The sequence below is a fragment of the Myotis yumanensis genome, unplaced genomic scaffold (genome assembly GCF_028538775.1).
Source record: "Myotis yumanensis isolate MYYU_CA2020_CCGP unplaced genomic scaffold, mMyoYum1.0.hap1 SCAF_8, whole genome shotgun sequence".
Taxonomy (NCBI): domain Eukaryota; kingdom Metazoa; phylum Chordata; class Mammalia; order Chiroptera; family Vespertilionidae; genus Myotis; species Myotis yumanensis.
Genome location: NW_027223759.1, coordinates 15,004,435 through 15,017,626, shown reverse-complemented (window position 1 = coordinate 15,017,626; position 13,192 = coordinate 15,004,435).

The following is a 13,192-nucleotide window of genomic DNA, read 5'->3' as shown; positions in this document are numbered from 1 at the left end:
AAATTTGTCTGTTCTGAAAATTTCCTATTAATTACCAGATTGTTTTCCAAGGCAGCTTTATCACCAGCAGGATATGAGGGTTCCAATCTCTCCACATCCTCTTCAACTATTTTCTGAATCTTTAATTTCTACCCACCTCAGTGCGTGTTAAGTGACATCGCACGGGAGTTTGGGGTTGCATTTTCCTGTTGGCGAATAATGCTGAACATCTTTTCATATCCTTATCAGCCACTTGTATATCTTTTTTGGAGAAATATCTGTTCAGATCATTTCATCCTTTATTTTTATTTTTTTAATCAAAGAGGCTTATTTACTTGGGACATACATGAAAGAGTAAAGATAGAACTGGTGTCCTAGCTCCTTATTATTTTACCGCAGGCCCCAGATTAGACTTTCTTTGCTTTAGGATAGATATGGCTGACATTGGAAGAGTGTTGGAAGCTATTCTTTGATTGTGGTAGATTGGTCATATCTTTCCAAAGAAGTAGGATTGGGGTGAAGTCCACTATTCCCCTACCTTCTTATAAAATAGGTACTTCTTTGCAACTTGGACAATCTAGCTTACCTTCTGCCTTCTTTTTACCTGCCAACCTCTTTTTATCCTTTTTTTTTTTCATGACTTTGTCTCAGTCTTTTCTTTATACACTTAGTTGTGCCAATGTGTGAGATCCATCCAAAACTCTGGCCTCTCGGTTCCTTGATCTGCTCATCTCTGAAAATCTATATCCTTGCCTTTTTTTATTACTGAATTGGAAGTTACTCTGTGATTTTACCAAGTTTCCAAGTCCTATACGTCCTGGCACAGTTCATTGTACTTGATGGAGGAAAGCATCCACTTGCTCCCAGCAACCATCTTCTCCTGGCCGTGCGTTTTCCAGCACAAAGTCCCTCCATTTGTAAACAAGGGTCCCTATTGGCAATTTAAGCTGGGGTTCCAGTCTAAGCAAAAATTTACTTCTAGGGATGAATGAATTCACTTTGTATTGTCATAAAATAAAGGGTATGCAGCCGGGCTGGCATGGCTCAGTGGCTGAGCATCGAACTATGAACCAGGAGGTCACGGTTCGATTCCATGTCAGGGCACATGCCTGGGTTGTGGGCTCAATTCCCAGTGTGGGGAGTGCAGGAGGCAGCCAATCAATGGTTCTCTCTCATCAATGATTTTTTCTCTCTCTCTCTCTCCCTCTCCCTTCCTCTCTGAAATCAATAAAAAAAAATTTTATATTTTTTAAAAAGCTATGCAGCTTTACGCTTCCTTTATTTGCAGTCGATGCTAGAGATTTTGGAGACAATGACTTCACTGCCCCAACGTGCTTCAGATCCATTCAACTGAAGTGCATTTTTGTTTACTTCAAATGGAATCTGGTTTGTTTTAGATTAAAACGCCTCTTTCTCCCTATATTTTAATTTCAAAGTCATCTCAATTCCTTTAAGAAACAGACATGACAAATCTTTGGAAAAAAATGTTGGAAGATATGAAAAAGGTTCTTATAAATCTGTATCTATTAAGGAAAAAAATCACTTTTTTCCATTATGCCATAAAAAATGAATATAAGAGAATGAAGTCTAGAGCTTGTCTCAGATCACAACACACTGACTGGCAGAACTAGCATCTAAAGCAAAGGAGATAAAATAACCCAGAAGTTCACTTCTCAGATGGAAACAGGTTTCAGTTCTGATGTTCACTCTTCTCTCTGGGTCCCTCCCTTTCTCCATTGACCAGCGTCCTTTCTGGCAAAGCAAGAAGAGGACCAGAACCAGTGAAGCTTTATCAACCCTGATTGTACTATGAGAATCCTTTATAGGCCGGAACAATTTACTAGTGGAGTTAAACTTGGAAGGCCCTGAGTGTACTCATGTCAATATATAATGGAGATATAGTGGAATTCAGAGAACAAATTTCTGTTCAAAGTTATTTTTCTATTATTTTGTTATTTAGTGATGGCAACTCACTTGATAAAACAAATCCAACTGTGGAAAGATTATATTGGTATATATTTTTAAATCTAACATAGTCCATCACTAATTTCAAATACAGTCCTTTTAAATTAAGGGGGGAGGGATCAAATTAGCATTTATTCCATGTCAGACCCTGTGCTAGGTGGTTTCACTTTTTTTCCCCGTATCCTCGTTTTACTGATAAGGAAATGGGGGGCTCTGGAATCCATGATTCCCCTAATGCCTTCAACATAGCAACGTGTTCCACCTTGACCCACCAGGTAAATAGAGCAACTAAAATAGAGATTTCAGTAAGAAAGGACCTGACATGCAGTTATTCAACACCCAGTCTGCACCTGGTCCCCACAAGGCGAATACACCCGATGGCTCATTGTCCCCGTTTTACAAAGACACTAAACCGTTGAAAGGTTTGTTAGTTTGTTCAAAGCTGCATGTCTGTTCATGGAAGAGCAAAGAGCCCAAACTGGGTATTTCTGACTCCCAAGATCATTCTCACTTCAGTATACTGTGAGACAACTTGAGCTAAAGCTTAACCTTTGGAGCTAAGTTATTAGTAACTGGAAATACCATTCAAAAAGACAAAGTACATAGGCACAATTAAAGACAGGGGCAAATAACCAGAAGTTCACTTCTACAATAAATTGAGAAACATGTGATGTCCTTCTCCACTAATGAGTGCTCAGCGGCACTGTGCATGTAGCCCGGGAGTTTCTGAGAAAATGATTTAGAAAATGTTTCGTTGCCTTTCTTTTTCACAGCGTAGATCTATCCACTGCTAAGTTGCTAATAAACTCTGAAGCCCGCAGGCACATCTACTCTCCTTTCTGAAGTCTCCAGTTTTCCTCTCCAATTTGATGCTACAATTGATTTCGCTAACACCTGACATACACTTGTGAGCGAAAATCACCAGTACCAACATTTCACAAATAGTCCCTTTATGTGAAATAAACACTACTTATAGAGTTAGGCTATTATCAATGTGTATTTCCTATGAATCAAATATTTCTGCTTTTCTCCTTCCATTTAATTTGTAAGTATAGCATTGGGCTCTTCTACTGGCCAGGGCGAAGGATTTTCATAAAACTCGTCAGTACACACGACTCTTACTAAAGTAACTCTTTTCCTCTCAAGGGCTATGAACAATTGGTCACCTCAACATTCAGAACCTTTTATCAAAACTCTAGCTTCCTTGACTGTGGAGGATTTAGTCAGCCAGCCTGAAAGCGTCTTTCTCTACAGCTATAAATATTTTACAGGTTAAAAATAATTGCACGTCAGAACAAACATTCTGGAAACTTCCATTGGTCTCATCTTGTTGAAAAAAAGTACTCAAACTGAGTTTTAAAAGCCAACACCTCGTTTAAAAACACAAACTTTTCCCTTTTTGATATGTCTTTTTCTTTACCTTTTGTCTGTTAACATTTTGTTCACACACACAAAAAAACAGCATGCAATGTTCAACTTTTCTGCTGGGCATGTTAATGAATACTTCATGGATTTCCTAAATTCTCTGTTTTATTTTTCAGACTTCATAAAAAACTACTCTCATCCAGCTATTTGACAAACATTTTCCAATGTTTCTGCAAAATATCAGAACTTTCATCTGCAAGGGAAAATCTCTACCTTTGTTTTTTTTTTTAAAAAAAAAAAATATATTTTATTGATTTCTTACAGAGAGGAAGGGAGAGGGACAGAGAGTTAGAAACATCGATGAGAGAGAAACATCGATCAGCTGCCTCCTGCACATCTCCCACTGGGGATGTGTCTGCAACCCAGGTACATGCCCTTAACCGGAATCGAACCTGGGACCTTTCAGTCCGCAGGCTGACGCTCTATCCACTGAGCCAAACCGGTTTCGGTGAAAAATCTCTACCTTTGAATTCCTCTGTAACCAAAATGCAGGATTTTGCTGTCTTCTCATATTTGGAAGGAGAATTTATTCCTTGGACCTAGCAAACGCCTATGGATGTATCAGTACCATTGATAGGGCAGGAGGCATCTGGGGCCCCTCTAGTTTAATTATTCTCCCTCCCAAACCATACACTAGTATGCCTCCTTTCATTTCAGGGACTATTGAATCGGACCCTATCTTATTGATTTTTTTGTTCAGTAGCTGAAAGCAAAAAAGTGAATAAAAAATGCAAACTACTTTCAGCAATACTAAGAGAGAGATAACATATGAAGGCATGCAACTACTTCAGAATGTCAGAGGTGTAGATTCTTTGTAGAAACTGTACAGAGCAGGAGGGTGGAGAATGTGCAAGAAGGGAGCAGATCTTTGGAAACTCCAGCACAAATCTACTGCCTGTCATTCATGAATTAAACCGGAAATGACAATTTTAGATTCATGCAGAAAATAAGAGCTTCAGGACCAGGAGAAGGACAGGGTAAAGATTAAACAGAAGGCACAGAGAGAAAAGATATCTGAAGGGTCTTCTACTACTTTTTTTGTGAGGATGTACACTGCATGATGAACAAGGCCAGGTAAGGAATTATGTTGAGATAGTAGCCCAGCTTCTGGATGGTAAGTGGTCGCTTCCTTTCATTCTGCCTATAGCTCTTAATAAATGGCAAGTTTTACTTTCAATGTGGAGAATATGGTTATATTTGTTCCCCATCACTGTATACCAGCAACTTCTCACAATCTCATTTCCTTCTTGGCCACCCAAGGCTGTTAGGTTTGCTCTTCCTGCCTTAGTTAAGTCATGGTACTATCTCCAGAAAGGAATGCTGTTTTGTGTGTGTGTGTGTGTGGGGGGGGGGGGGGGGGGGCGGAGGGGGGGGGCGGATTCTAAAAATGTGTAACTCTTTTATCTCATTTATATGTGAAATCTAATGAACAAAATAAACTGGCAAAAAAAATAGATCCAGAGACATGGAAGCATGGAACAGACTGACAAATCTCAGATAAGAATGGGGGCTAGGGGAAGGGGCAGGAAGAGATTAACCAAAGAACTTGTATGCATATATGCATAACCTCTGGACACAGACAATAGTGTGAAAAGGCCTGGGGGCAGGCGTGAAGCAGGGTGGAGGGGATCAGTGGGGGAAATAGCCCATTTGTATTCCAATAAATCCATTAATGTCATACATGTTCTGTTCCACAAAAGAGACCAAATAAAAGAAGCTTAATGATTACCAAAGGAATCTGAAGTTCTAGGGACCACTTATTATTTTCTATATTTCTGGCCCAAAAAAATAATCACTGTATTTTCAGAATGTTCCCCAGTTAAAAAAAAAAGCTAATAAAAGGCAGAAAATTAACACAGCCTTACTAAGTGTTCCTTAAAACAGATGAAAGCCTCCACCAGGAGATCTTGTGCTTTAAATAAAACAGACAGTTCCAGAATTTTTAGGTATCTTCATATGGCCTTTGCATACCTCAGTTTCATTAACTATAAAATAGATATCAAAATAGACTATGGGTAGGATATATTTAAACCCAGGTAATAGAAACCTGACTGAACCTGGCATCAATAATGGCATTTTTCTTCACGTAAGTGCAGGGAAGCCTAGAAAAAGGTGCCCTTGGGGAAATACCATGCTCTGATTTATGTTAGCTTTGGTTTTGAGGCACAGGGAATGAAACTGGTCTGGAAATTAGAATCATCTCCTTCTTAATCTTATTAACTTTGAGAGGGGTATGTAAACCCTATCATTGCTCTGTTAAGAAAGAGCGAGGTTGCAGCACTGCTGGTTTATGTCCATTAGAAATGTGGTTATGCCCATTACAACTAAAAAGTTAATAACACTCATGGAGATTTTAGAAAACATGTATAAATTTAGTCTGACTTTTCCTTGAAAATAGCTCAATTAACATAGCAAATAATATCCTTTCAAAAACATAATTTTACATGTAAATCCTTTAAATGTCAACGTCCCACACAATGACAATTACTTATTGTTCCACTGCCTCTTCTTCCAGCATTAATTTATTTTTTCATTAATTTGTTCTGGGTGAAAACATTGTACAGATTACAACCTATATTTATTCAATTAAAAAGTAGAATTTATAATTTTTGTTTTTCCCCAAAGTTGTTTCTCCTTGTTGAGCTTAACTGAAAATCTATTAAGGTAAAATAAAGTTACCTAAACGACACAGGGACAAACTACTACGAAAGGAAATCTTCAGGTTACCTGCAGTTATGCATATAATTTCTGATTAGGATGGAGTATTAATGAAATAAATTAGGATCCAATATGTTTATTCTTTATTTGTTTTCCTTGAAAAACTGTCAGAATATATTATCCAAGGATGTTTGGAAAACTGCATTTGTAACCTATGAAAAACACATATTAAGCAGCCAAAGAACAAAGTCTGACTTGCTTATCCAGACTTCTATGACATAGATCAGACCTCCCTAAAAACTGTGACCTTCCATATGTGAGTGGCCTAGCAGTAAAGTGATAGGAGTAGAAAGGTCTTGGTCGGGTGGGTAGCCTACTATTTTAGGGTTCCCAGGGTAGGGTCCAATTCAGATCTGCTTTGGCAAGTAAAGTTTTGTAAATGAATTTCTGTGACTAAAGTTTTATAGCTGCTTCCATTTGTTTCCATTGTCTTTGCCGGCTTTCATCCCACAATGGCAGAGTAGCACAGTTGCAACAGACATCATATGGCCAGCAAAGCCGGAAATGTTTATTATTTGTCTCTTCAAAGAAAAAATTTGAAGACCCCTGATCTCGGGTGAGAAAATTTCACTGAGTTTTCCTCCCCCACCAGGGCATCCCATAATGATTCTTTTTAAGCAAAGGATGTATTCTCAATCAAAAAATGGGGGGGTAGGGGAAGCCGGGGTATTGTCAAGGGCGGGGGGAAAAAAAAGGACACATATGTAATACCCTTTGTAATGCTTTAAGCAATAAAAAAAAAAAAAAAAAAAAAATGGGCAATGGACCTAAATAGATACTTCTCGAAAGAAGACATAAGGAAGGCCAAGAGACATATGAAAACATGCTCAAAGTCACTAATCATCCAAGAGATGCAAATCAAAACGACAATGAAGTACCATCTCACACCTGTCAGAATGGCTATCATCGGAAAATCAACAAATGACAACTGCTGGCAAGGATGTGGAGAAAAAGGAACCCTCATGCACTGCTGGTGGGAATGCAGAATGGTGCAGCCACTGTAGAGAACAGTATGGAGTTTCCTCAAAAAACTAAAAATGGAACTCCCATTTGACCCAGTGATCCCACTTCTAGGAATATAACCCAAGAAACCAGAAACACCAATCAGAAAGGATATATGCACCCCTATGTTCATAGCAGCACAATTTACAATAGCTAAGATTTGGAAACAGCCTAAGTGTCCATCAGCAGATGAGTGGATTAGAAAACTGTAGTACATCTACACAATGGAATACTATGCTGCTGTAAAAAGGAAGGAACTCCTACCATTTGCAACAGCATGGATGGGACTGGAGAGCATTATGCTAAGTGAAATAAGTCAGTCAGAGAAAGATAAATATCACATGCTCTCACTTATTTGTGGAATACAATGAACAACATAAACTGATGAACAAAAACAGACCCAGAGACAGAGAAGCATCGATCAGATGCTCAAACCTCAGAGGGAAGGTAGGGGAGGGTGGGAGTCAGGTGGAGAGATCAACCAAAGGACTTGTATATATGCATATAAGCCTAACCAATGGATATAGACAACAGGGGTGAGGATGAGGGCATAATCGGGGTGGTGAGGGGGCAATGGAGGGATAAGGACACATTTGTAATATCTTAATCAATAAACAAAAGAAAAAAAGAACTCATGCCAACTTAGTGTAATAAAAAAAAAATCATAGCTTTTGAGTTATGCAGAACTTGACCCCTATGTGAGGGAGTCCTCTAGGGAGACCCCAAAGGCTAATAGCCCTGGTAGCTATAATATTCTGGGTAATTTTCTTAGCCTGAGCCTAAGTTACCCATCTGTAAAATGAAACTAACAATACTTCTTTGAAGGTCTTTTGTGAAGATGAATTGAGATAATCTGTGTAGAGTGCTAGAAAGGAGCCTTATGGGGCATGGACACATGTTAATCACCCCTCCTTCATTGAAGTAATCCCTTCACCTGATCCAAATGCACCAAAGGCCATCACTCCAAATCTCTTGAAAAATTCTCATATTTTGATGGCACATGTTCTTTTCACTTCAAATTTCTAATTTTTTGTTAATTTTAAGGCAACAGTATTGACATGGAGATGAAGATTCTTTCCCTCTGTGCGGTTGGCAGCCCCTAAGGTGCTGGTGGAGGGTGGGGAGAGCATTTTGAGTATTAGCATTTCTGGAAATGTTTGGTGGGGTTTATTTCTTCAGGGCCTAGCCTAATTAATAAAGTGATAGGTTTGAGATCGTATTGGGGAGATCACTGTTTTCTCTCTTTTCCTCAAGGCTTCTAGGTTCCTGGGTTATTAGTATAATTTTTATTTTTATTATCTTTTTATTAATAGTGTCCCGGAAAGGAAACTTTTAGCTGCTTGGTCCCACTTCATTAATTCCCCCAGTGAAGTCAGCGTTCCTGTTTCACAGAACAGTTAAGAATAGTCATTGCCCACCAAGCTGCTTTAGACATGAGCATTTCCGGGGCTGAGCTGGAATTTCTGCCCAGGGACTAAAGAGACAGTGGAAGGTCTTCTGAGCTGTACACGATCCTTCAGCAAAAATTATTGGACCAAATTTACTAGAGTCATCAGGGTATCGAAGCAAAAACAGCAATGCAGGGACATCATAGCTGCGTTGGAAGTTTAGTGGATTTCATTGTTATGTACATGCCCAAGTGCAGAACTGGCAACATGAGTAGAAAACAGGGAGAGTGATTTCAACTCAAAGTAGAACTTTTAGCAAGTTAGGCTGCCAAGAGCTGGCATGACATACTTTATAAAAGAGTGATACTTCTTTCAGAAGAGAAAAATAAACATGCTGTGTTTCAACGATCAGCATGAAAGAATAGATGGGATTTAAGTACTGGTGAGTGGTTAGACTACACTATCTTTCAGAACTTCCTCCACCCCGAGATACTAGGATTCAAAAAAAAAATTAACTCAAGAACACATCTGAACTGCTCCCAACTGACGACTGGGTGCAATGGGGAAATTCAGGCAGACCCATGGATGGCAGACTCCTCTGATGAATGAATTTGGCTCACGGACATCCTGATGGTCTTTCTTAGACTTCATTGTAGGGGGCTACATGCTGATATGAGGTGCTTCCTGCCATCTTCTCTATTTTCTTAACTCAGGATCAGATTTGCTTCATAGTCTGACAGCTCTCAGATCCTTCCCCATCAACTTCCCCACAGGAATTTCCGCTAAAGTCTTTGCATGTTTAACACATGTGGCTGGAAAGTTTTAAGAATTCTCTCTAGGGCTTCCAGGAAAAGGTAATTTCTCAGCTGTTGTTCAGCATCTGCATTTTTTCTTCTCTCTACTTTTTACCTCTATTGACCAGCTAGCAACTTCTATCTCATTGGCCTACCACCCAATGGCCTCCACACCTAACAGGCCTCTGCCGTACACACATCACTAGATTTCAGGTTTGCTACACAAATCTGTTTTCCTTACGGTGCCTTGGTAGATGTCCATCTGCCTTCGGGATGGGATTGGAAGGCTTTTATTGGAAACAGAAGGAAATACTTTTAGGCTGTTACAAGCTAGCAGCTATCTTCAGCCATAATTTAGGAAAAACAACTACATTTGATAAACAGGAGCTTAAGACAGATCCATCTTCACAGACATTTTGGATCTGAAATTATAAAATCTTTGGAGTCAATCAATATGAGAAAAATACAGTGTAAGGAGCTTGGAAACACTAATAGTATATGAAGGCAAAGTTTTATTATTTACTAAATAACGGGAATTGGAACGAATTTCTGAGAGGAGGAAAGATGTGTGTTACAATTAGTGTCTGCTTGGTGACCACCTAGAGATGGCCACTGAGGGGTCACCAGGGAAATAACATCACTGGGGTCCAGCAAAAAATAGAAGCGAGAAGTAATGAGCAGGTTGTGCAGTATCAGAACTACCACACTGGGAAAGTAATGGCACTCACATCTAACACCCTAAGTTATTACTTAGAAAAAGAGAAAATAAAAGGCCTGCCCATAAGAATGAAGGAGGTGCATAATGTTAATACCCTGCTATCAACCAATGGAAAAAAAGGCCTTCTATAATCCCAGCTTTCTGTCATGTACTGAAAACATTAATGGCATTGGGTCCCTTTGCATTGCCTTTGTGTGAGAGGCTCTATATTTTAAGGATCATTATACCCACAGGATAATAATTGAAGCTGAATGAAAGGAAGCATAGTAGATACTGAAGGAAGAAAATGCTTCCCTGCAGTCGTCAATTCCAAAATCTATTCAACTTTGCAGCGAAGAGAATATTTTTACCTCTTCACAGGCACTTCACTTTTCCACTGGCCTGGCTTTGCCCCTCATCCACTCAATGATTAGGTTCAATTTAAGGGAGCTCATGCTACCTCCATTTTCTCTTCAGAAAAATCTTAGGAATAGAAGGGATGTTTTTATGTGTGATTATCTAGGAATATGAAAGATAGTGTGGGTCAAAGTATAAGTAATAATAAAATCCAAGGGACGCTGCTAGAGGTTGCTTGAAAGTCTTCATTTGAATTTACTCATATATTTCTCACAATCACCCTTTAAGATATCCTCACCATGCCCTTTTTTACAGAAGCAAAAAATTGACATGCCAAGAGATTAAAAATTTAATCAAAATCACACTCTTTGATGACACAGAATCACATCCTATGAAAGGAGAGGGAAAAAAAGTCCACGATGCCATAAAAACTTTAGCACAAAAATCTAAGGATTAGGGAAAAAGAGGAATAGTTTCCATTTAAACTGTATTGATGGGCTACTGTCTCTAAACAGCAGGCAAAACCTGAGCTTCTAGATAGATCAAAGCCGAAGCAAGCTTTCTTTCTGGCTGACGGTAAGAAAAGCAGTGTCGATCTCATGTGGATGCCAACAGAAGCCTGGCAGCCAGTCTTCAGAAAACGTCTACTAATATCTTAGCCAGAAGTTTTTGTGTTTGTTTGCTTCCCCCCCCCCCTCCACTCCAATTCCGAGGTTCTCTCCCGAGAGAAAAATAAAAGCAGAGAATTGGGGATAGAGTTCCCCCCCTAGAAATTCAGATTCAGAAATGAGTCTTAAAAAATAAAGATGCCTAATAGGATCAGTCCTTTTCCCCAGTGTGGGGGCTCCCCAGTTCGCCGGCCAACACTTCAGGCTACATGATGTGCCTATTATTGAGGCTCAGGCTTGCGATTTATAGAGCTGGGTCCTCATCACAGAGAAACATGTGTGCCCCTCAACTAGTCAAATGCTGAGGAGGTGTTCCAAAGTAAAATCTTCTCACCAGGATGCTTTCACATCCTTTGGAAAAAGGGTGGTCTTTTAATCCAGCTAGCACATCGGTTAACTCTTAGGGGAAGTACTTCAATGTAAATAAGCAAAAGAATATTTTTTGTGCAAATTAAATATAACCTCAAGCCAATTTTCATGCTTGCACTTTATGCAAACAATCTCCTCGCTGGATATTGTGATTTGTCACTAACCATCATTGAAAACAAAATGCGCTTTAGTAAATACCTAACATAATTTGCTTCACCCCACAGTGGGAAAAAATAACTGTCCTTAGGGTGTTTGCATTTTTGCATCTGGCTTGTTTCCATGAGGCCATTTGCTGCTGCAGTGGCCACTGTGCTCCGCTGCTCCCTGGTCCTGTGCCCAAGGCGGCTGATATGCCTTCACATGTGCAATAACATTTGAAAGGGAGTTTAGGGGAGCATTTGAGATCTCACTTCCATCAATGTCATCAGTTTGGCTCAAATACGCTCATAAAAATTCTCAAAAAGAGTAAGTTCATGAAAGTTTAGGATCAAAGAGTAATTCAGAAAATACTTTTGTTTGTTTAACTCATGTTCAATAAATAGAAGAGAGTAATATAAAAAAATGGAAAGGAAGAAATAGCTCATCATGTGAAAATGTGAAGCAACTGTCCATCACTACTCATCGAAATCTCTCTCTCTCTCTCTCTCTCTCTCTCTCTCTTTCTCTCTTTTTCTCTTTCACACACACACACACACACACACACACACACACACTTCCTAGGTGCTCCATTTCTTTTCTCTCACACTCTTTAGGTACAATGACTTAAAGACACAGTCATAGTAAAATAAGTCTTCTAAAAGCCATATCAAAGTTTTATTTAGAATAAAAAATGAATTCATTAAAAAACAAGTTTCTGAACACGTTTGAGGGCTGTAACACTCCACAGTTACACTACATGCGCTTCAATTAGAACATCTTATATGCAGGAATGACCACATCAAAAGATTGGAAGCAAAGAGAAAATTAAGCCTACTTTCCCTGGAGCATATTTCCTATTCAGAAGCCCTCTTAGAAGTTCTTAAAAATTCACTCACAGGAAACATTCAGCAGAGAACACTTTTTCTTTTCTTATCAAATGAATGCCACCTCATCCCTGATGGTAATGAAGAAGAGGCACAAAGGCATGACGACAGCTGTGGCCTGAGCACGCATGCCTGAGACACAGGAGCAGAACTGGTTTGAGAATATCAAAAACCTACAGTCTTCTTGAATATCAGTGTGATTATGAATCCCAGTCTTGCCACCATGCCTTGATTTGCTTGTATTTTGTTGAGGTTTTTGTGTGTCAAAATTCAGAGGGGATATTCATTTATATTTTGCTTCCCGAGAAATGTCCTTTATAGGTTTGATCACAAGTTTATGCTGTTCTCATAAAATGAGTATAGAATCCCCCCCCCCCAATTTTGAAGGAGTTATAATTTGGATAGTATTGATACTTCAAAATTTAATAGAATTCATCAGCAAAGTAGTCTAGGTCTGAAATTTTCTTTGTGGAAGGATTTCTAATTACCAATTCAGTGTCTCTCTAGATACAAGATGTGTCAATTTTGGTAAATTATGTCTCACACTGTGCTCCAGGATCTTTGCCCCCAAGTCTTGGCTTGATTTCAAACAGAATTCAAACAGAATATTGGTCTTAACAAGACAATTCACCATTGCTGGAATGTCAAAAGCAGAAAATCTTAATATGTTGAACTATATTCCAATCACCATTTGTGTGTATGTGTGTGTGTGTGTTTTCAAAGATTCAGACAGAAAATTAAAAGATTAATTCAATATTCAAGTTTTGTATATGCACACAAAAGATGAAGATGATTCTATTACATTTCT